Source organism: Ceratosolen solmsi, unplaced genomic scaffold (assembly GCF_000503995.2).
Source record: "Ceratosolen solmsi marchali unplaced genomic scaffold, CerSol_1.0 scaffold13, whole genome shotgun sequence".
NCBI lineage: Eukaryota > Metazoa > Arthropoda > Insecta > Hymenoptera > Agaonidae > Ceratosolen > Ceratosolen solmsi.
The window spans coordinates 6,396,825-6,422,899 of record NW_011948418.1 but is presented as its reverse complement, the minus strand read 5'-3'; positions in this window follow the sequence as shown (position 1 = coordinate 6,422,899).

The following is a 26,075-nucleotide window of genomic DNA, read 5'->3' as shown; positions in this document are numbered from 1 at the left end:
TCTATAAACTGCTCAACAATAGATAAAAATAAATGCAAATGAAAGTGGCAAGATTAAGTGGTTATTTGCAATTTACTAACCACTCAATTCATTTCACACGCTCAATTAAAATTCTCAAAGTTTTGAGGAGAATAGAAATTCCAGATTTGAATCGTAGTCAAAGTTTCATATCGTCTCCTTGTCAGCGGCGCATTATCACGCTCTTCGTAATGGATATTCTCAGAGTGCATTTACCGTAGCATTTACTCTTCGCGGAATTATAATCCAGTGTCAGTATACAAGGGTAAACAGCGCAGTGGTTTTGAAGCTGAAGGCCGCCGAACTTCAAAGTCAAATCTGGTACGCCACTTCAACTTGCCACGAGCACGTTTGTCTGGCTATGGTGAGTCGGTGTATGGCTTTTGTGAGTTTTGTGAGATCCGCGTGACATCTGCACTCGGTACCCGTCACTCGGAGTTGACTTGATGAAAATTTCTCATTAAGCCGACTTTCGGGCCCTGCACAGTCAGTTCTATCCTCAGGTGCGATGAGATGCAGGCCGGCCAAGCTTTATACCCTGGCGCCTTGAAATTTTCATAATTCATGGCATTTTTGTCAAACCGTGAACGAAATTAGTGCGCGGAAAACAAGAGTTAGCTTTCAGAGTTCGCGTGTTAGCTCGCACGTCCCCTTTTGTTTCATTAAGGCAAGCAAATACGATTAGAGAAGAAGAAGTCAAGTTTCGCGGGAGTCCTTTTTCAAAGTCCACATAGCTGGCAAACATGTGAGATGGGTTCGAGTGTTGTCGTATATGCTGAATCACTTTTTTATTAAAAGAATCATACTCGTGTAAATATAATGCCGTGTATCTTGCGTCTCTTGGTCACTTTCAAACTCACTGACAAAGGGAAAAAGTACGGTCGTTTAATATAATCGTCATTACATTTTTCATCTATGTACAAACACTTCGCTTATTCATATAATCTCGCGACTTTCTACTTTCATTCAACTTTTAACCAATATCGACGTGTATTTTTTATGAAACTGTATGATAAGATGAGCGTGCTTGAATTAGCTTAAGTGAAATTTCTCTGGCAGATTAAAATTTAAATAGATTAAACCTATTCCCGCTACATAAATAAATTGCTCGGGTTTTCTCGCTAATAATATCATGACAAATATGTATACTTACATTAAAGAAAAAGATACAAAAACAAAAAAGATCAGTCGCTCTGTGATCGATGGTTTTGTAACTTACCTGAAATACAAAAGAAAAGTATGATAATAAAAAAAGTACATTTATTAACTTTCAATCTAAGCCATCACATTAAAAATAAACATATATGATATAATATATAACATTTATATTTTCAACGACATTTATTCAAAAGTAAGAAAAAATTACATCAAATGTAATTTTATTTCTAACTTATGATTACTTAATACATTATAAGAAAAATCATTGTTATTAAACATAACATCGAAGCTTATATTTTTAAATATTTACGAATATATTATGCATAAAAAATTCGTAAAAAAATTATAGATCGTAAAACTTGTTTTATAATCATATAAAAACAATAATTAATAGATTAGTTGCAATGTTTACTAAAGATGATATTAATTAATTATCCTTATTGGGTTATTAAATAATTTTGAACATTCGATTTAATAAGTAGAACTAGTAATTATGATTTTTCTTACCCTATGTAGCTTCTTCTACGATAGAATGTTCAATATAAATAATTAAGTTTAGACTATGAAATTAACAACTTAAAAACTTCATTTAAATAACTTACACAACTTATATTGAATATGATGATCGAGTTATTTCTTAATAAAAATTTTCTCACGTAATAATTATTTTATAATAGTGTCAAACTATATTTAATAAGTATTTATAAAATGTTGCACAAATAAATTTGCAATTCAATCTATTTTTATATATGAAAAAATTAACGGGTTAAATAAATTGAACTTTGTATTAAATAATAATTCAAAGATTATCAATGTTGAGCTCAAATCATGAAATATAATGAATCCCTCAATTTAAATGCATTTCAATTAAATTGGTAGTCCTTTAGCAATGTATATTACGTAATTAAGTGTCAGAAATCTCAATTAGCGATTTTAAATTAAACTCATTTACATGATTTTTTTGGCTATTAACTTAGTATTTATACATTAAATTAGCATTAAATGCATGCAATATTAACGTGGTATTAAAGAATTTTCTAATTATATTTGAAATAAGAAGCGATCTTACTTAGCGTCCTTAAAGCCTGTTTTACATTATTTTATTTCTTTTTATATTTTTATTTTTCATTAATTCCTACAAGTTTTAATGATATTTACAACATTTTAATTATTGTACGTTATACGTAATATAACTTTTCGCACAAAGCAACCGAATTACCTTTGGACCCGCTTATAAGTGTGATTTATCCATTTATCACTTAGACAGTTTAATTAATGCATAAATAGATGCCGTAGATGCCGCTTCTAAGTAGAATTTAATTTTATCGCCAGCAACTAAATTCTGAGAAAGATAAAGGCTCTACCGAATAGAACATGATAGTTTGAAAATATCAGTGCATGCTTAACAAGATATGGATATCAGATTAAAAATTAAGCATACACGAAGCGTTAACACCAATACCACTGGCATTAATACATTAATACAACGACGCACATTTTTCAAATACTTCAATAAATAATTTGACTTTCGTGCGGAGTTAAATAACTACGAGAATACGTGCGATAGCGATAGGGAGCGGCCATTTTCAGCGTCGATCCAAGCGGCGGCGTCCGCCCGTCAGTTGCTGCGGAAGCCGGCAAGTTCCACGAAGTCGAGGGACCTCGAGATTCGATTGTCCGATATATAGGGACCTCCATCACGGCACTTTCCTGAATTGCGCGGCTTCCGTCTGGGTTTTCCGTTTCGCAGCCGCGGCCCGAGATTCCCGACTTTAAATGGCCAATTTCAGGTATTGGTACACGCATAAAGAGGGTCGCGCTCGGCATCCATTTGGCTTTGATTACCGCCACAAACTCACCTTTCGCTCGCTCTCTCTCCACTACTTGACGCGCTTTTTCTCCTCACGTCCAGACATACAAAATTATGTAAACTGGAAAATTAGTTCCACTCTTCATTACTCGGATATTTGCTATTTTCATTAGTTATCGCTCGGCTATATTAAATAATTAAAAAGATTTAATACTCCACTCTCTCCCTATTAATTTCGGCGATATTAATATATATAATACTCTTAATATATATAAATATATAAAGATATAAACGACATTTCAATTCTTGAATTCACGACGATGATTAAATTTAGCCGTGAAAAGTGAAGCACTTTATCTTTCTAATAATAATCAATTTTAGAACTTAAACGGATACAGGCGTATAAATTGCATACATAAATTCCTCATTTTAGAGATATATATAACGAAATGAAGAATCGCATACTCAATTTTCACGACTTTCTTCAAATAGAGACATAAAATTTCGCTTTTTTTTTTTACTATACGCAACTTGCTCTAAAACAATAATATTTTAACTATTATTCATAAAACTTTTATGTGATAAATTATTAATCCTAACGATTTAAATATCAATTTTGATATTATCTATAGGCAATTTTTTCATATGTAATGCATGCAATGTTTTTTACATTCACTAATCATAATTCGTAATACGCAATAACGTTATAAATTATATACACGTGCGTATACATACACACACACACACACACACACACACACACACACACACACACACACACACACACAAACACAAACACACACACACACACATATAGTTCTACTTGGGTAATTCGAATTAATCATTCTAGAAATGCACAATGAGATTGTATTTACTTAGGCACGTATCCGCTCTTTTATCTTACGTATATTTAAAATTTAAAGGAATTTAATTCTTTTTAATTAAATACGATTCACTAAGATGTGTTAATTCATGTATTGTTTTTTAAGAAATTTTATAGACCTATTAAATTTGACGAATTTATTATTATTCAGTTATCGTTAAATTACAGTTTTTTTTTTTATAGAAAATATTATTTAATATAATATAACAGAACATTATAATATTTGAGAAAAATAAAAATATTTTCATGACTTAGAAATATCATTTTAGCTAATACATACGAAAGTTGATCAATTTATGATTCTAAGTCAATATTGTTCTCCTTTTTATCTAATTTTATTATTTTTTATTTTATTGTTTTATTTAACAAACGAAATTATGTTTATTGTTCTTTTGATTTCCAATTACCGACATACCCCGTCCGTCTTCATTTGTGTGATTAAATTACCCTTTCAATATTAGATGTTAATATACTGTTCCTCGATGTACTACCTCATGATTATGTAATTTTCTATATCCTTCTCTATTTTCAATCTATTTTACGCGAAATATTTGATTGAATTTCTTAGTAAAACCCAGAAAATTTCCAACATCCTGCAAAGATTTTTAAAAACTATAACAATGTGCGGCTAATATTTGCGTTTTACAAATCTCGTCGTTGTGTATAAATTATATTTTTATAAGCACTTTTTATTGATTGTGTACTTGTTCAATTCATTACATTTTCATGAAATTTATTTTTGTAATATTTCATTCGAATTGAGACTTTTATTTATTTATTTATTTTCCTTATTGCTTTATATATGTAAATATTACGCGAAAGAGTATTGCATAAATTTTTTAAAAATATTTTTTTAACAAAGATTAAATAACAATTTCTATTTATTATTAACAGTAAACAATAATTAAGATTCACAGTTTCTTAATTAATTTATCATTTTATTAATGTTTATTAATTTAAATTCTAAATCCAATGTATGAAATATTATTTAAATTGACATTGAGAACTTTTGAAAATATTATGACTATTATGATTATATTATGACATAAACATCATATATCTCAAATATATCGAAATATTATTACTTTTGCTTGTCTTTTATATAGTAACTATTTGTTTAAAGTCTTCTGAATGATAATGGATTTTTTAAATATCAATTTATCTTAATTATTTAATCTAAATTTATAAATTTCTGTTTATTTTAGATGGATTTTAGAGAGCTTTATTCTCTATATATATCTAGGCATATTCTGGTTTGTTTTAACTTTATTCTGTACAATTTATTGTGGTTTTGCAACGTCTTTGATAATTCTTTTGATGTTGGTTTATACCGTTTCTACTTGATTGCTCTTTTCATTATCCTTCGAGCTATGGAATGTTGGAAATCGATTGGTGGTTTCGACTTCTATATTATTTGTAATAGTGGTTTTTATTAAACTTGTATATTAATAATTGCATTGTTCATATTACTTTCATCTATAATTAAATTTCAATTTGAATTATTGAACAAATTTACGCTATAAAATAAGTCTTTGAATTGATACGATACTAAGAAATTAAATTGATTATTGAAAAGCATTACACATCTACTTATTATTCTGTAACTAACAATTTCCGAAAAACATATGCCTCGACATTGAGAAGTTTATTTCTCAACTACACTTTTTTATCAAATAAAAAATATTTATCTAAAACTTTATGTTGAACCTCTAATAATTTTGTTATTTAAAGTGTAGTATTATCCTATCCAAGATTCCCGTATAACTTCTTCAGGAATACATATTGTCTAGATTATATAAAAGATTCACGTGGATACTTTAATACATGTTTTCTTAGTTATGATTGCTACCGAATAAACTTGTTTTCATCTAGATAAGGAACTATTCTACTTCCAAAAATTTTTGTATAATATATGATTGTGGTTAAATTTTTATCTTATTTACGGCTTTTTATGAGCTTAAATTTACCACATAAACTTAACACACTAGACGTACTAGACGTTTATCGATTATACAGAATTCTTTAATTTTATTTCAATTCTTGATATTCGTTATGTTCAAAAAACAAAGATTTACTCTTTATTCATGATCGACGGATGCGCGATAGAACAGTTTTTTTCTTAATTCATCTTACAGAAAATAAATAAGTATATTATCGAAGAATATCTACTAAGCTGTTTCCTTGAGCAAAAACGCTTCCCAATTATCCCTTCATTAATGTTTTATTAAAATTGAAGGCTTGAAATAGTGTAAAACATGAAATGTAAAAAAAAAGTTGATAAATTTAAATATACTTTACATAATTAATGTGCGCATTGTATTAAAATCCATTTTTTTTTAAATAAGTCTCGCTTAAAAGTATACGATTTTGAAGTATTCCATCATATTAACGGGCACGAAAAATTAATAATTGCGAGAATGAAAAATTAATTCGAATGTTGTTTGAATGTCTTTTAAAGATTATTATTATTCAAAGAATCATAAAACTAAAAGTACTGTGTATAAAAATAAAAGCTTTTGCAAATTCGAAATTAACTACGCACGAAATCACATTAATAAATATATATCTAATATAACATATTACGTTATTTATTTCATTTATATTTCTAAATATATAAGTAATTTATAATATATATATATATATATATATATATATATATATTATATTATATATATTTATTGTGTGATTACTCTCATAAAACATTTTTGAAAAATTCAGGCTCGATGAGAATATAACACAACATATAAAATAAAGTTATATGGCCATTTGACTTTGGGCTACCCAAGAGCCATGAGTGCAACACTAAAACTTTATTGACGCTTTCATAGGGCAATATTTTGGTCAGTTCTATATCCGACTAAACATATATGGCTTTAACGCACACTGCTATGTTTTGTATTGTAGTAAGGATCTGGAAGGTAAAGGAAATATGTAAAGATAAGATGACTTTGGAAATTTCGGATAAAGAGAAAACATTGGCTTTCTTTTACGATATTCACCTGTCGACAAAAGGCTAAACCTCTATATTTCAAGTGGATTTTTAGTTTATCCATTTATTTGCAAGAATATCTTAAAGCAATGCACTTGGACATTTACAACATAGAAATTACTTACTTAATAATTATAGATCAGTCGAAAATCATCACCTTAATGGTATATTTGCTAGTGACACGTGGCGATTAATTTGCACAACATAATAATAATATTAGTGAAACGATGTATGATTTCACTTTGCTCATTCGACTCTTTAATTCACACGTAAGCCAATCAGATTATGATAATAAGTATATTAATTGTCACTAAGTATTTTAGTACTGACACTAAGTAATAGCCAACTAAGTATATTAATTGCCAGGTAGATATAATATTTAGAAAATAAATGCCATGAAACCTTGATATATGAACATATAATAGTATTTATAATTAAAATTTTATAAGCAAAGTACAGCTTCATGATAGCACATTTATTTCTGTTTCGTAGTTAATAAATTTCTTTAGAAATTGCACATGACCAATAATCTAAACGTATAATACACAAATTTCAATTAATATTCAATTTACTCTGTTAAATATCAATTTAAAATCCTCTATTAATTATTATCAAATATTATTGAATAATTTATATATTAATGAAAAAGCATCGATCGATATTTAAGTATTAGTATAATATTAAATTGAACGAGATTAAATGAGGCTAATAATCATTTGAAATATTTGCACGCTTAATAACAAATATTGATATTTATAGGATAGTTTTACATTAGAAAATTATTATAAAAAAAAAAAAAAAAAAAAAAAAAAAATTCAAAAGTGAGTTTAGGAAAATATTTTATTTTATTTATCGCTGCAATGCATTAATTTAAAACAAAATTTCTTATTGGCCAATAGATGTACATTACCACTAATTTCAATGCGTATATTTGATCTTACATAAAAAGTTTATCTATTTTTATACACAAAAATTTAAAAATCATTCAAATAGCAAAATATATATCCTAAAACTATATGTTTATATACTAATAACAAAAATATAATAGTAAAATATTCTGAACGTACAGATTTCTATATTTTTGACTTAGTAAAAATTTACAAGTTTTATATAATTCTGATAGAAAATTAAGTAAATCAAATTTATTTTGAACAGATTGATTTTTTATTAAAATAATTTTCATAGAATAATTTCGACAATAATAACGAACAATCGTTTTAATCAATTTTTTTATTTACGAATTTTTTCATAGAAGAATGTATAATATAGAATGAATTAGGTCATAAAAATTTATATGTAACTTGTATTAAACTCTGTTGACAATATAGTCTTATCATTAATCTTGTAAATTTAATTATAATTTAGTTGTAAAGCGTCGTTTAGTCACAGAAAAGTCTGTCTAATAATAAAAGAAGTATGTAAATTTAATTTTGCCTTTACTTTAAAATTATTTTCATTCTATTCCAAGTACACACACACACACACACACACACACACACACACACACACACACACACACACACACACACACACACAGACACATATGTACAGTATGAAGCATCTGACTATATTACTTTGAGTCTGTGGGAGTGAATAACAATTCATTCTATTTATGCTCCTCTGTCAGTCCTATGAAATAAAATAAGCGGGAATATTTGTATAAACAAAATTAATGTCCGATGTTAACAATTTCATTTATAAATATTGAAAATAGCAATATTACAGTTTATAAGATTTTGAATAGTGAAAATTATTAATATTCTAAAATCTAATATTTTTGTAAAAATATTAAAATCTGTATTTTTAAATATATTGGCAGGATAGAAACAAAGTAATTGGTAATCTTATGACAGTCATAATGAAACATTTTGAGCTAGAAATACAAAATTCATGCTTATTTACTAATCATTCATCTGTTAATAGTTACCATAATTTGGAATAAAAAATTTATAAATATATACACTTTTCAATCGGCACTTTTTATTTTATTGTTACGGACATTCAATAAAGTGTGGCGACACCTGATAAGTTTTACTGGCCTCCAAAGAAACAACACTTCGCTCTAAAAATATTCTGAAACTTGTCTTGTGTCATTTACATAACGTCGTTTAAATGTTTTTCTTTTATCAATACTATTACAAGCTAAGATATTACGAATATAAATATATAGGTATATTATTAAAATGGAACTTAAGTGAAATAATAAGCCGAGGAGCTTTTCATTCTCATTATTTCGTCTAATGGCTAAAGCATCGGAAGCATATAATCCATTCGTACAAACTTTTTTTTTTTTTTCAAATGCGGTATAAGTTTTCCGCGTAATTTTTATTATATAAAAGTAATATTAAATTACCAGCAGTTTTTAGCTCTGTAATATTCGGGGCGGACTAAATAATTAATTTTTATAATGTCTAAAAATGCTGATATTGTAAAAATATTTTTTCTTCTAGCATCGTTCTACATTTAGAAAATATTTTTCATATATATCGTCGGCATTGACGTGTGCGTGCATATGCATACATACACTCGCTTACAAAATTGACCAATAATGTTGTGAATAGCTGACCATTCTGCTTCGCTAGTACGATTATTCAGATAGTTATCAGTAGTGGCAGTTAAATTTTATAAAAATACTTACATTTCGAGCTGGCGGAGTATCATATTTTATCGTTAAATTCGTACATGAAGGATTTTTATTTACTTTTTATTTAAATGGGAAATTTTTAATTATATTGCTATGAACATTAGATTTATTATTAGAATCTTGAAATTATTTTGATATCCCTTCTTTTTATGCAAATTCTCACTCGTACATTTGTCTGCATGAGTATTAGAAAAAAAATTATGTTTCAATATGGCTCATGATTTATTCGTCGATAAAGTAATATTTGTTTGAAAATAGTATAAAATTGCACAGATGCATGAGAAATTCTACCGTTCTGTCACTATAAATTTTATCAACAGATCAGTTTAAAGTCGAATCAGAAAGTTTTCAAACAATAAATAAGCATGATACAGTTTCATAAGCTGAGGTTCACAAAAATTTATTGACGAAATATATATTTTCGCAATAGAAATATATATATATATATATATATATATATATGTTTTTAACAAACCATTTCGGTAATTATTATTTCATTGCTCGTTTCAGTTGTTATTTACATGATTATATAACATTAATAAATAAAATCTTTATATTTTAAAATAAAAATGATCGTATTCATAATCTTAAAATATCAAATTTTTAAAATATTAATTATAAATTATCAATCGCTAATAAAATTTCTTAATAAAGTTTCTTAAAACAATTAGCAGAGTGTATTTTATTATTAACGGTCAATATTATTTTTCAACTAGACCATTTAAGATAAATATTTGATGAACTTTACAACTATTTTAATTAAATGGCGAATTTATTAAATAAACGAATTAGTTTAATTTGGAATATCTAAAATTTAGAAAATCTCTAGTTCTGTTCGCTGAAAATTTATTCAGAAGAATATTTAATAATACAAAATTCGATTACATTAACATTTATCTTTAAAATCTTTTAATTATAAAATCCTATTCTCAAAGCTATTTTTTACATCACGAATTAAACGCCATTACTTTATTACATTATTTTATGACTGATATTAGTTAGTTTTATTCGCCACATATTCATTAATTTCTACATTTGTTAGCTCCGCTATAAATGTATATAGGATAGGCAATACGTTAAATCATAAAATAATATTTTTAATTTGATCAATTGTACATAAGTAAAGACGTTCAAGCTTGACGAATATTTGTCACCTAACTAAATTGATAATATTTTTTTAACGTTCAATAGAGAAAAACGCGTGAGTTTATTAGTATTATCATGTGAAATGACGTAACTCCGGCAACTATTTCAACGATAATTTGTAGTGTCAATCGCGTGGTAAATTTTATAAAACTTTCTTCGCACACTCATAAATACAAGTATTTTTATTGGATAAATATGCAAGACATTTCAACGATAAATGATATAAATAATCTTTTGAATATCTGAAATTTAATTTATTTGTAAATAAAGAATTATATTACAATACAGTACTCTTTAAATATTATTTCGAGAATAAATTTATAAGTATAAATAGTAAAATAAGTTAAATTATAAGTAGATTAGAGTAAAATTTTAAGTATAAAAGTACACAAATTTCTATCTAATATAAATAGTAGATAAATATACTAAATTTTCATAATTCGTAATTATGTTAAATTATTCTTTTTATGTAATTAAAAATACTTATTTTAGACATTCAGAATAGAGATACTTAATTATATTATATGTATTTTCACAATTCCATATATTCAATAAAATTTCTATTTTTATTTACTCAATAATAAGCTTTGATATAAGAAAATCAATTACATTAAAAATTTTTAGTCTTTAATTAATAAATTGAATTTTGTAATGAAATTTTTATGATCAATCATATATTCCTTTCCTGAAATTATTATTTGTCAATTTATATTAATTGATTATATAACTAATATATCATTATAGCTTTTAAGTTATAAAAACGGTTGCTTAAATTATTCGAATTAATATTGTAATTATTATTAATAATGTAAATAGTAATGTAATCATTGTTTGAGCGTAAAAGTTAATTTTTAAAGCTACATCTTTGCTAATAAAGTTGAAATTGATTTTGTTCTTATCAAGCTGGAATTTCCTAGTATGTCAGAAAATTTATAGGAGAGTTGTCCACTTTAGTTTCCTCTTTTGCTGTCCTGGCGAAATGACAAAACTGCAACACTGCGCTAATGTGCTTTCTTTCACTCAGCGCTTGTAAGTGAGAAAATACACTATACAGTGTTTGTTAGCATACTCAGATGACACTTATCGAATTTGTTTACTCACTTTTATTAATAACTATTTCCTTAGGTGATCCAGTAGAGTTTTACTTTTCAATAAATTACTATTATCTATTTTTAAATGATAATCAATAAAATTGGTGCCATACGTATTAGAATAATGGATTTAATATTTGATGTAATAACTCTTTTGAGCGATGCTTTTTTAATAAATTTACTTTTACAGTATAAATACTTTATTCAATTAATGTGATAAACGATTTGCAACAATTGCAAGTAGCAGGCATTCGATCGATCTCTTATTTATTTATATGCTCAAAGTAGTTTGAACCGCAGTGTTTGGCCTCTGCTGATTAATTATTCCTACATTCTTACTATTAAACGCCCGCAAATGTTCGTGCTTCTACCAGTTGCATTAGATTGTTTTAATTTAGCCGTTATAAGTATTTAGAAGAGTAATCAATTTTTTTTTCATGAATTTCTTACCTACTTATATAAACATTAAATATAATTGTATAAAAACTCATTTTCCTTAATAAAAATCATCTCTTCCATTAATGATATAATTTATTATATTATACGAATCAAAATTTTAATAGTATTTATTTAATTAATCATTTGATTATTAAAGATTATGAAACGTTAATTTTTAATAAATAAGAATTACTTGTTACCGTAATAATATAAGCTCTTTATGTGTAATCTTTTTTATTTAATATTTAATTGTATAATGTTTTATGCGTCAATTTGATATTTCTTTTTTTTTTTAAATTCTTTTAAAAAACCTTTTATTATAATTTTTATTCAATTTTCATATTATTTTTAATGAAAATTTACCATAATAAATGTTTAAAATTTAAAAATAAACTTTTTTTTTTGAACTACACAAATATATAATTGTAGGTATGCTGCAGAAGTATGTAAATTTTGTATTGTCAATATAAGATTCTATAAAAACAAATTTCAGAAATAAAATCTTACAATAATTCCTATACAATCAATTATAATTAGTGTTATTGAAATATAAAATATTAAATAACGTAAAATGATATAGATTAGATAATTATTCAGCTAACATTATATTTAAAAGAAAAATATTGTGTGTAAATACTGTCTGCATGTCTAATATTAAATTCTAATAGTAATTCTTATTTACGTTTAGAAAAGTCGAAAGCTATTCTATATATACAATATAAAAATAATATAATAACAATATGACATGACAATTATTTATTATTTTGAAGCATTATTATGAGTTCATTAATTCACGGACATGGCAAAGAAAAAACCATTTTTATTGAACTAATAAAAATTACAATTTATAATCAATATAGATGTATAATTTGTTAAGCTATTAATATAATAAATTATATTTTGTTTATAATAGTTTTAAGCAAAATTTTATTTTAAAATTAATTACATAAGATTAGTAAAATTATTTTTATTTGAAAGTAATTTGTTTCCCACAGCTAAGTATTATAATATTAATAATCAATGTGAAAAATTTAATTGAAATATGGTATAAATTAATTTCATTCAAAATATAGACACGAAGAAATGGTATTTCTAGATATAAAATCAATAAATTACCTCTATTCAATAACACTATTATTAGAATAATTGTATCATTGGAGTTATAAAATTGATATTAATTTTATTAAACAATGTTAAGTATTAGGTATTAAAAAATACTTGAATTATAAATAATCAAAAAATTTTATTTATAAAGAGTGGATGTATCACAACGTATTATTAAAATGATAATATTAAGATATTAATTAAATGATGATATTAATTAAATCTGTATGTAAAGTTTTGAAAATAATTTTAAATGTACGAAAATATTCATAGACAATCTTTTACAATTTTATTGTTAATAAATACCTAAATTGTATATAGGATATCTATTTGTCATTTATAAAATTTATTACAATTGATGTTTTACTTAGAATGAAGTAAAGCAACCATAATTTTATTAAGAATTAATTAATGTATTGTAAAATATTTATATAATAATTATTAAAATAATAATTATTATTATGATGATTATATTATAAAAATGACAATATTAAATAAATATTAAAAGAAACACGTGCATTTAGTATAAAAAAATACATCAATTATGAAAAAATGTAAACCTATTAAGGTACAGATATTTAATCTAACAATAATTGTTAAAAAAAAATATATGAAAATGTTCATATTTTTTACGAAATAGTCAATGATTTTAAAATAATGAAGTAAGAATATACCCTAATGAGTATCAAATTCTTGTTCGCGAATAGTTTATAATGTTTAATTTAATAAAATATAATTTAATAAAATAAAACATAATTTACTTTATAATTTAATCGATCATACATACTTCAAAAATTTTTGAATAAATAATACATATACTGACAAAATTTATTATTCCTGAAATTAGAATAGCTTTTATAGTAATTGATGCTGAAATGAAATAATGCATATCTTGTTTTATTAATTCATATTACATTAGAATTTGCGTATCATTGCTCTAACGGAAAAACATGAGTAGATTGTGTTTTCGTTAAAAACCATTGATATTCGTCTTACAGAGTCAGTGAATTGGTGGTCTAGTTGATCCGCAATTATCTAATTAATGTTTTGTTAATGGTACCTAAGCTGTTAAAGTACAAGTACGCATCAAGGATAATTGATTAAGAAGTATAGTTAGTGGTTTGGTCTATTGGGGAGGATATATCATTTTTTAAATGCCATTCCTATGTAATAATGCTCCTTATAAAATTTACTACTGAACTAATATTTAAGATGTTAACAATTTTTTTTTTTTTAATCAGGCATAGTTTAAGTTTCAGGTACTAATGGACTGATTAAGTCAGTTACTCGGTGCTATTAGAATTAAGACAGTAAAATTGACATGGACGGAACGATTTCAGTTGATCTAAATCTCCCACTACCATAAGCTGCAGGATGATGGTGTCCTCTCCGAAAGCATCAAAATATATTAAACGAATTGCTTCAACACTTTTCATTATAATTTTTTCTCTTTCCATCTTATTATACATCGTCGATGGAAGATTGTGTAAAATATCTTCGCAATCGTTAGTAAAACAAGTTAAGCCACTGGCATACAAAATAGTTTGGCAGGGCATTTACATGCCGGAAGGCCTCGCGAGTCGAGAGAATTGAAGTATTACGTGTTAGACGTGAACGGTTCGCTTGTCTTGGCTTATCCAAATCAATCCTCAGCTGCTCGGTCAATCTTGTACTAATTGCTGATTTTCATCAATGCCTTTGTTTACGTCTCGTTGATATGCAAATGCGTCCCAAGCTTTATCCTACCATCCCTTTAAATTGTAAATAATCCAGAAAAATTTATTCAGCTAATTGGTGAATTTATGTAACTAAAGAATTTCTAAGAACGTGTATGTATTTAAATTTTTTCCTAAAAAATTTAATGAATTTTAGAAACCGAAATAAGACATATTTTAATCGATTATACTTTAATTTTAATAACAACTTTTATTATAACGAATTCAAATAATTCAGTCGCTGTTTGAATATTAGAACAATAAAACTTTTAACGCATAAATTCCTTGATTCAAGATATCGAAGATCCGAATTAAATTTTTAAGGTTAAAAATTACTTTGAAATAATCATCGTCTTAAGTTATTTCCGAAAAATGATGTTGATATGTCAAGTCTATACGGTGTACAATTGTTATATATTAAATGCCATACTGAGCATTATGAGTCGAGATAAAAGAAAAGAAAAAAAGAATTCCGTCGATGGATAAGCTGATTAATGAATTTTATAGCGATGAAAAGCCATATACAGGATATAGGGACTACTTAAGACTACTACTAGGAAATCTCCCATGAATCCTGTAATCGGGCACCTTCGTCGATTCGTTTTTCAGGTCACGTTGATAAGGGCATGGAGTTAAACGGAAATACGAGGGAAAGCGCGTCGTTAGGACATCGGAATGAACGAGGGTGGTGAAGGAGGACGGATACTTAGTTGGTAAGCGGCACTTATGGGATAGATACTTTAACACTACATGCGAGTTGTGCAACATCATCCATCTAACTAAATTCAATCGTCATCGCGAGCCCTTGAATACCCGGACCCTTTTCGTCGCGATTCCAATGTCCTCGCGAAGGAAATTCAAGGTTTACGTGTTAACCCTCGGCAGTTTAATGTGAAAAATCACGAGAGTATTTTAAATTCTTTCTTTTCTTCTTCAATTTATTTATGTAAAAAGCTTGCTTGATAAGATCGCTCATCTTTTGTGACAAATGTATTTCAAATCAATTTGTATTTTTAAAAAAGGTCAATAAAGTCAGTCATTGAAATTAAATTAAAAGAAGCACTGGTTCATTCGTAATCAAATACGAGATCATTTCAATATTGTTTGTCCTCTGTCATAGTAATGTTTTTTTTTTCTTTCTTCATTGGATTTCGATGCAATTTCAAGATGCGCAGAAGAAAGTTTGTATGCTTAAGAAGGTGTTACTCCTGTCTCCTTATAAAAAAAAATCAAATAAGGAAATCATTCGAAACATTCTTTTATTTTTTTAAATGTTAAAATACCGTGTAAATTATATGAGCTCGAGCTAATTAAATTTCCTTTATACTACTTGTTCTTATCATTTTTTTCTCCATGTTACTGTAAATTATTAGCATGTGTGTTCTTTATTCTATCAGATAATGATAAAATGAAAGATAAGTAGTGAAAAAGGAAAGAGAAAAAGAATCTAATTAAAACTTGTAATTACAGGAATACATTGCAGGGAATGAGATACTAATTTAAAAGGTTGGCAGGCTGAAGCTTGGGACGCATTTGCATATCAACGAGACGTAAACAAAGGCATTGATGAAAATCAGCAATTAGTACAAGATTGACCGAGCAGCTGAGGATTGATTTGGATAAGCCAAGACAAGCGAACCGTTCACGTCTAACACGTAATACTTCAATTCTCTCGACTCGCGAGGCCTTCCGGCATGTAAATGCCCAGCTAAACACCTGAATGCTAGATCATTTTGAAAAGGCGAAACTTAATTTAATTTCCCAACACTTAGTTTATGATACTTTTTCACTCGAGGACGCAGTTTGAGATGAAAATTGGTAATTATTACTAGGTGAGGACACGATAAGTTTGATAATAAAAATTAAGTGAAATGGTAAGTAAGAGTAGTATTGAAAATTTCATGCTTTTTATAAAAGAGAATTTATCGCCATTTGGTTTATTCAACTATAATACTTTCAACTATTTCATTTATTTCTCTGTCAGTTAAACATATATTTATCATGGCGATACAATTAAAATTTATATCATATAATAATTTATGTGAAAATTGCAAAATAAATTGTTACTTGAAATTTCATTTGATTATAAACATTTTTATATGAATTGTAAATAATTATTTTTTAATATTTACTACAGATTTTTATTCCAAGCATTTCTATATATTTGTACTAATATAACTGATAAATATTCCATTGGGGGTAATCTTTGTTAATATATTTAAAAATCCAAAATGAAAAATCATAGATATTTCATTATAATAATACTATTTGTACTGATCATAAACGTGAATATTAGAATGAAATTGATGATTTGTTAATTTATAACATATTACTTGTGATATTGAAATTATTATTGTAAAAATTGCTATAATAGACTGTAATTGATATATATTATTATAATAGACCGAAATTCGAAAAAAGTATCGAATCAAATTATAATTACATTATTCAATACAAACATAAATATATGATTATTCATTGTTTTAATCAATTGAAATAAATCTTAATATATAAATATTAATTTTATCTATTTTAAATAATTTGAATATTTTAATCATTATCATTTTTCACTCAATATTTTACTATAATGTATTTACTATAATATAAACAATAATGCTTCATTATATTTCAATTCTCTATCGTAAAATCAGAAATTTTTAATTACATAATTTAAAATGTAATGAAAGAAAAGACATTTCCATCCATAGCGACGATCTCTAATTACAACAATAAGTAGTTATTCTATAAGAAATGTATTAAAGTATGGGTAATATAAAGTGGGTAATATAGATAATTGGGAATTTGAGTTATGCAATGTTATTCGGATAATCTTTAAGAACGAAGTTTGACTTCATCCTATCATTTCGAATATTCCATAGTATTTGTATGATTAGCATCGTTTTTCTTTGCTCTATCGTACAGTTTTCTATATGATAAGACACGATAGGAACTTTACTAGAAAGCATCTCTATAGATTAAACTATTGACTAATTGAAACGAAGTAGATTAGCTTACTAAAGCTGAATTGTGCAAATTCATATGAGAGATTATTTTGTCCGCAACTGATGTATTTAAGGCCAAACTTATAAGTGAACTCGTGTTACGTCGTAAATCAATATGAATTTTCGAAACGTAGTTATCATGATATTGTTAAGACTCAACGACAGAATAATTTTACCGAACGAATATTAACTACGTATATTGTTTTTACTTATTATAGTTGACAGAAAATTAAAATTATTCGATATTATTGCATTTAAATCATTGCAAATGAATAAATAGGATATTTTTTAGATGAGTAGTAAATAGTAATATTTCTATATATTTAGGTATAATACAAATGATATTTAAAAACATTAGATATTATTTTTACAAATTCATATGAATTTTTTAAACCATTGTTTCAAAAAATTATTAGATAAATTTTTAAGATAAGAATGAATTCATTAATTATTTATAATAAAAATATACGTGTAAATTGCAGCGTTGGTAGAGTAGTTTTAAGAAAGAAATTTAGTTATCATCTTAATTAAATATCAATTAGTGTATGTTTCATTAAACTACATTCTTATATATATTTACCAATATTCTACAAACATATATATATATATATATATATATATATATATATATATATTTCGAAAATCAGAAAATATTGATGAAATAGAATTACATAAAATTTTCAAAAATTCCTTCGATAGAAAATTCGATGCAAGAACAATTTAATTGAATTAAATTGAAAATTTTTTTTATTCAAACTTAAGTAATTAATGTTATTAAATATATGAGATTACAAAAGTATCGTACAAAAATAAAATGCATAACCAAAGGATGGATTAGGTAAACGTAATTATTAAGTACATCATAACTAACACAAGATAAAGGAGATAAGAATATTTAAAAGAAAAATATTCTTATACATACTGAAGTAATTTAAGGATGATAGAATTATTTTCATATAACGTGAGAGAATGTAAAAATAAGAGATCCTTATAATAACTTTAACGAAATAAAAGAATTTGTTGTTGTTGCAAGTGGAAATGTTGAAAAAACTAAATGGTGGGCAAAATGGAACGTGCAAGAATAAAAGTTGTTAATAATTAAATAATCATGAGAAAATGGAACTCTATATATTACCTATTATTCAAACCGAAATATATTACCTATTATTATATCTAATATATTACCTATTATTCAAAGCGAAAAGTAAAAGACCTTTTACTTATAGCAAGTCCAAGATCGGAGGTTAGTATCCAATTTTCGCTATGGACAAGGTATGGCTCCATGCAAATATCCTGATTAGATTTAATATAAAAGAGAGATAAATGGTGCCTTTGTGTTGACGTATTAAGAAATCAAATAAAGTTACAAAGAAAAAGTAATAAATTAATACATACTTTGAAAATACTGAATAAATTTTTTAGAATTACGATTACGAAAAAAGCTTGAAATACGTTAAAATGTCCTATTTCATTATATTTCTAATTAAGTTTACGTTTTAATTTTCTCAATGTCGATATATTTTTATCTTTCTTCATGTATCCCCAGTTGACTCGTCTCAATACATTCCTAAGCAAATCACACAGAAAAATATTGCAGATAATAAACGTATTTCCATTTTATGATAATATTTTATACTTTTTGTAATTATTTCACGTATTATATTTCACTATCAAATATAAATTATAACAAATACATTCGATCACTCGTACGTAAGTTTTTTTTTTTTCAGATGCAATTGAAAAAATTATGCCCATTGTAATAATGTGGTTACTGTTTATTGTAATATTATTGTGAAATGCACGGTAAATCATATTCTCTTTAGACATTGAGTTTTCGAAGTGTAAGATTTTCCTTAGAGTTTGGCATAAAATTGATGCAAAATTCTCTTCAGCATTCCAGGATTATAGTATGTACTATGGATTCGCAGCTATGCAGTAATAATCGTATACGCTTGTGTTATCTAAATTACTGAAGAATTAGCAGTCAACTTAAAATGAATATTTTTCATTGTATATAACAGTGTTTAAAGTTCAAAGACGATTAACAACATTAATTCATTTAATAATTTATATCAATATTCAGATATAATTATGTCTAGATCGTTCACAAAGTTCATTTACAATTTTTATTACTTTAAATATAATATTATCAATATTACTTTTATATTATAAGCAGATATTAACTCCGTCGATTATAATAATATATAAGTTAATGAAAAACAAGGAGACGTTGGAATTATTTATATACCTTTCTACTTTATTCTGTATACTCACTTATCTCATAAAAATATAATTTTTATTGACGGTGTTTCAACTTTTTTATTCAAATTAAATCTCAGAATCCGAATTAATATAAAATTTTATATTTTATAATATTAAGTAAAACTTGAATTCAATATAAAAATATTTGATTATCGGGACCCCATTTTACTAATAATCCCCATTATTATATAAACCGCTAACTTTCGTCGCGATATTCATATTCCTTTACTACTTGTTTTTTTTTTTTTTTTTTTTTTTTTTTTTTTTTAACGTGCTTTCATATTTATATAGTATTTGTAATTTTATCTGTCTGCACATTCTATTATTTAGTATATAAAACAACGTAACATCTTTACAATTCGACCATTGTTATCGAAGAGAAAGCAAAGGATTAGATAAGTTGTTATCCTATAACGGTTAAACAATTTGAATAAAATTAGCGATTCAAATTTACTTTGATAATTTATTTAATTATTGATTATTTTAATCTGTTGGTCGATAGTTTTTCTAGTACGTAATGTATTCACTTAAAGTTATAATTCGTAAGAATGTGAATTGATTTAAACGAGGAAGAGTTGGAGTAATTTTGTGTTAATTACTCCCGGAAGATGCAAATAAAAAAAAAAAAATAATAAAAAAAAAAAAAATTATGGTAAAAGTATTGGAATTTTTATAAAAATCAGAATGTAGGCAAATTTTTAAAATCCGTTCAACCGAAAATCTCTCTTAACTTTAAATGAGCTCTAAAGAAACTTTATGGTCTGTCTAGAAACTTTGTTGATTGTGCTACATAGTTACAGAAGCAAATGTCTAAGCCTATGAAAATCCTTACACCGAGTTACATAATATAAATTCATAGAGTAAATCGTCTCGTACGACCCTTAATAATTCTATGAATTTATGTTAAAACTTTGTTTTACTTTTCAATTTTAAAAGCGACAGCATTAATCTCGAATATTGCTGGTGCTTAAAGCTGTTGCTTCGGAAAAGTGTAACGACATTGCTATATACTTTCTAAGATGCCACTTAGATGTCTTTAAAAGGTTTTTAGCGTTGTGAAAAGTGTCCCGAAAAAGCAAAAGGAGAAAGAAACAAAATATACAATAAAAAATTAAATTTACGATAGGTAAGGCACAAAAGGCCCATAGGTAATTTTCATTTTGCATATTAATAGAGGTTTCGCCTTGTAAAAATCATTAATTTAACGTCTATGATAAATTGTCGGCATATTTATTTTTTTTTTTTTTTTTTTTTTTTTTTTTTTTTTAAATAAAGAGGCAGCAATGTGAAATAAATTGGACTCGTAACGATACGGACTTTCATTTGCGCATCGCACATGTGGGCTACAAATTTTATGGCGCGCAATAAAAATAAACTCGCCGATCCCATTCAATTCTGTCCCATAATAAGCATCTGTGTAATATAAAAGAGGCTGCGTCGTAAGAAGTAATTCGTCAAGCAAACGACATTATGACTGGATTATAACAAATGGAGAAACTCGACATTGCATTGCGACGCTTTAGCAATTAAGTGTACGGAAAAAATCCTTGCCATAGACGTTGGAATATCGAGTCGAGAAAGAAACGCCTACAGGCAATACATAACAAGACTCCTTCCTTCCTATCGGCCGACAGATCAAAAATATAAAATATGCGCACAATGAGAGGAGGTTACGTGGCCGCCTAGACGACTACCGTTCCTCATCAATTCTCGCGTACGATAATGCACCAGGATACCCGCCATAAAGCAACAAGACGAATCACAGCCCTCCTTCTCCTCCTCCCCCATTCTCCTCCTCCTACCTCTTCTCGCAACCCCTCACACGATATTTACAGGCGAGTTTAAAATGTCGCGCCTGTCCACTGTGGTGCGAGATTACGTTTGCGCAAAATCAATGGGAGGAGGAGCTTCGATGATGTCTAACACCATGGGGCTAAGAATTTTTCAGCAGCACCTATTCGCACGCCATTTCTCGTGTCCTATAGTGGCGAATATTGAAATTGCCTTTATCGCTTTCTTATACTATTCTTACGGGGGATTCGGCCGACGGGTTTCTGTTACCTGTCCCATTAAATACATAATGCAGCCTGATCCAGTGGGTAGGAAGACCTTACCTTTTGCTAACTGCAGATATGAACAACTTTATAAATAACCAAGGCTCGTTCCGCAGATTATTGCTTCGATTCATTTATCCGCTGTTAATGTTATTTAGTCGAGTTATGTTATTAATATTCTCGATGCTTTATCAATAATACAATCGAAGCGCCCATTGTTACGTTAATAATTATTTTCAGTTTATTAAATGGACAGAGGGTGATGATACACTTCCTATATGAATTTAATTTATTAATGCTTCGAATCGCATTACAGGCACATTTCAGCCATTTATTCCAACAGTTATAAGCAGCGGGAAATACGTCGGTTATTATTTGAAAAATTATGTATATTAGTTACGCAGGTAGGGTATTTGTAGAGTATAGACTATTTCTTTATAGCTTACAGCTTACTTCTTATCAATATTATCGGTATGCTAAATAATAAAAGTAGAACCTTCTGTTTCGATTAATTATTCACGAGCATGTGCGATTAATGTTGTTCAGTCCAACATATCGGCGTCTATTTATTGGCATTATTTATTTCGGCAAATAAATTTGTACACTTTTTATTTATTAGCTGGGTCTAATGTATCGACGTTCAAAAGAAATATACACAGAGAGAGAGAGAGAGAGAGAGAGAGAGAGAGAGAGTGTGTAATAAATTGTTGTAATGTGTAGCAGAAGTGAAATTCGAATGAAATATACATTTTCTAATTTACACATGAAATGTTAATTAATGAAATATCATAGATCATATATAGCGCAATGAAATTTTTGAAATATAAAATATGCATTCATTAAGTTAGATTATATTCTAAATATTCACATAGTGCAGCGATCTAATTTATAAATAACAAATATTCATAGAGTAAGCAAGGCTAATGAAAAGAGTGTCAAGGCACGAGATACTTCGCTTATTTATAACGGCAAATAATTTCATTGATTCGGCCGATTACGAAACGATATGTCCATAAAGGACGCCGAGGGCAAGCAAATCGGGAAAAAAAAAAAAAAAAAAAAAAAGCCACAAGTGTTTGGACGAGATAGGTTCAGTGACAAAACTAGATGGATTAGATAGGATTAGCCTAGAGGAAAATCATTGACGAAGTATGAGAAGCCGACCGAAGGCCGAGTTTAAGGCCATAAGTCCTTGCCTACGAGAAGGTAGGTGTCCGCTCGAAAAATATCGTAAAGACTTTGAAGAGAAAAGATCGTGAAAGGTCTGTGAAAGTCTGGAGACACGAAGGCGACGTCGAAGCTCGTCGACCCTCTAAAAACATAGGGATGGGCTGCCGATTTCTTCCCCTCACCCTGGCAACCCTCTTATACCGTAGCAGCGGGATCCCTCGGCACTAGCTGATATTGTGGCGGGTGGTTGGATTGGGTTGGGTTGCGTTGGGTTGTGGGGCGGGGATGGGGGTTGGGGAGGGGTGGGGGGTGGGGGTGGTGGGGTGGGGGTCGCGGGGATAGGGGAGGGCTTTTACATATTCCGTCGTGCCAGCGAATCCTGGAAAAATACTGGAGCCACGGCGTAACGAATGAATCACGCGTGGACGTGTCGACTTGGCGACCGGGAGCTCGAATCCTTTTCGATGCATGTGTTTTGCATCCTTGCGCGGAAGCACTCGGAGAATTAATCAAGTCCTGCTTGTTTCCCGGCCTTTTTATCTCCCCTTTCTCTCTCGGTCGCTTTACTCTATTACTGTTTTTGCTATATCGATCCCCCGCATATTTATGTATATACACTTTTATGCCTCTATTTTTGTACGTGTTTGGCTACATTCATTGTCTACGCTCGTGCAAGATCAACAGTTTTTCACATGCACTATGTCATAGAATAATAATTAAAATATATATGTATATATATATATATATATATATATATATATGTTTATCTGTAAAGTAGCTATAGACATTCGGACTAATAAATAACAATAATTATCATTCTGTATAAATGGAATTTCGCTTATCAGCTTATATTCAATATTATCTTATTTATTCTTCGCCATATTATAAGAATATAGATATAATAATTGTATTTCCCACGAGTTCAATTTTCCGAAAAATTATCAATAAACCAGCTCCGGTTAAATAAATTATACATGACGAGCTACATCTAGAGTTGAAGTTCAAATGTCAGTAATTCTGTCATGTATCTGCAAGGCCATTCAATTGATAATACCAGTAACTCTGATGTTTGAGCTGGATGGTGGTTATCTATAGAATTCTGCTGCTATCATCTAGTAATTATCTAGTTGCTATCGTCGAGTAACTTGGACGATCCTTTGATCCTGAATTACCCTTCATTTTATATTTATAGCACCATGAAAAGAGAAGTCTTAGTCTTTAATTGATTAATTTTAGGTTGTTCGTATAAAACAAGCTTGTTTTTCAATTTCGCTCTTAGTTACTGGCTAAGCACCCCCTTAGCCATCTTCAACGATATTATTTTCATTACATTGCCAATAAATCAACCTTCAATGTATTATTAATCCCCATAGGCAATAATAATAATTATTATAATTTACTTTTCTTTTCTTTGGTTTCTCTCTCTCTCTCTCTCTCTCTCTCTCTCTCTCTCTCTCTCTCTTTCGGTCTGTCTTTTTACAATGAAACTGATGAAAATGAGGCATAGAGTTTTCATAAAACTTTTTAATGTATTAAATAATAAAATTACATATAATCGTAAAATTTAACGCCCAGATTAAATAACATCGTAAATATTTTCAGTGTACTTCAAACATTCATTTAACCAAGTATTTTCCTTATAATCACATTATTAAAGCCCTTTACAGAATACTAAAGAGGAGAAATACAAAAATAATGATGGAAAAAATCCATTAGATTTTCACGAGATTTTTACTGTAGAATTACGATATCTTTGACACTTTATATAATCATAAAAATACGCTTTTCCACGGGCCATAGCATACATAGATAATTCGATCTCAACTATTGCCTGTATTTTTCCGGAATGGATAGCTATCTTACATCAAACATGTCATTTATTCAATTTTCTCATATAATGAGTTGCGTGCATTCAGCATAATATTTGATTTTGTAAATTTCAAGTATAAACTTATTTTGACAATATATATATATATATATATATATATATATATATACATCTTATATATGGGAATTTGTTTAAAATTCACTTGATAAATTATATATTTGATTACATATCTTGGGCAAAGTAGTGATTGTATTGCCTATAGTCTATGAAATATTATCGAGATGTATGAAATTTACCTTAGCGCATCCGTTATCCGGGTGACAAGTTATAAAATAAGAAATAAAAGATATAGGGTTATGAGATCAGTTGAAACCACTTATTTCTTTTGCAGCGTGACCACGATAAAGGAGTTCGCTATCATATTTTGTCACTTTCTTTTCCATGCAAGACACATAACGCTTTTGGCACACATCGCCATTTTCTTCTCCCGGGGCTTTTTTATTTCTGTCAGGTTCGCGTATTCCACGTAGCAATATTCGACCTCGTGTGCTCTGTCACGAGAAAGTGAATTTTTGAAAGATAATCCATCTGGCGTCTAGTGTCCAGAGTGATATTCACTTTCCCACTCCACTGCGCTGGAAGATTTCATATGAGTGTGTTTACTGGTTTAATTTTTTTGAACAGCACATGAATACGTATTCCCTATATTTATCTGCATCCCTCTCGCTAGCTCACACACACACACACACACACACACACACAC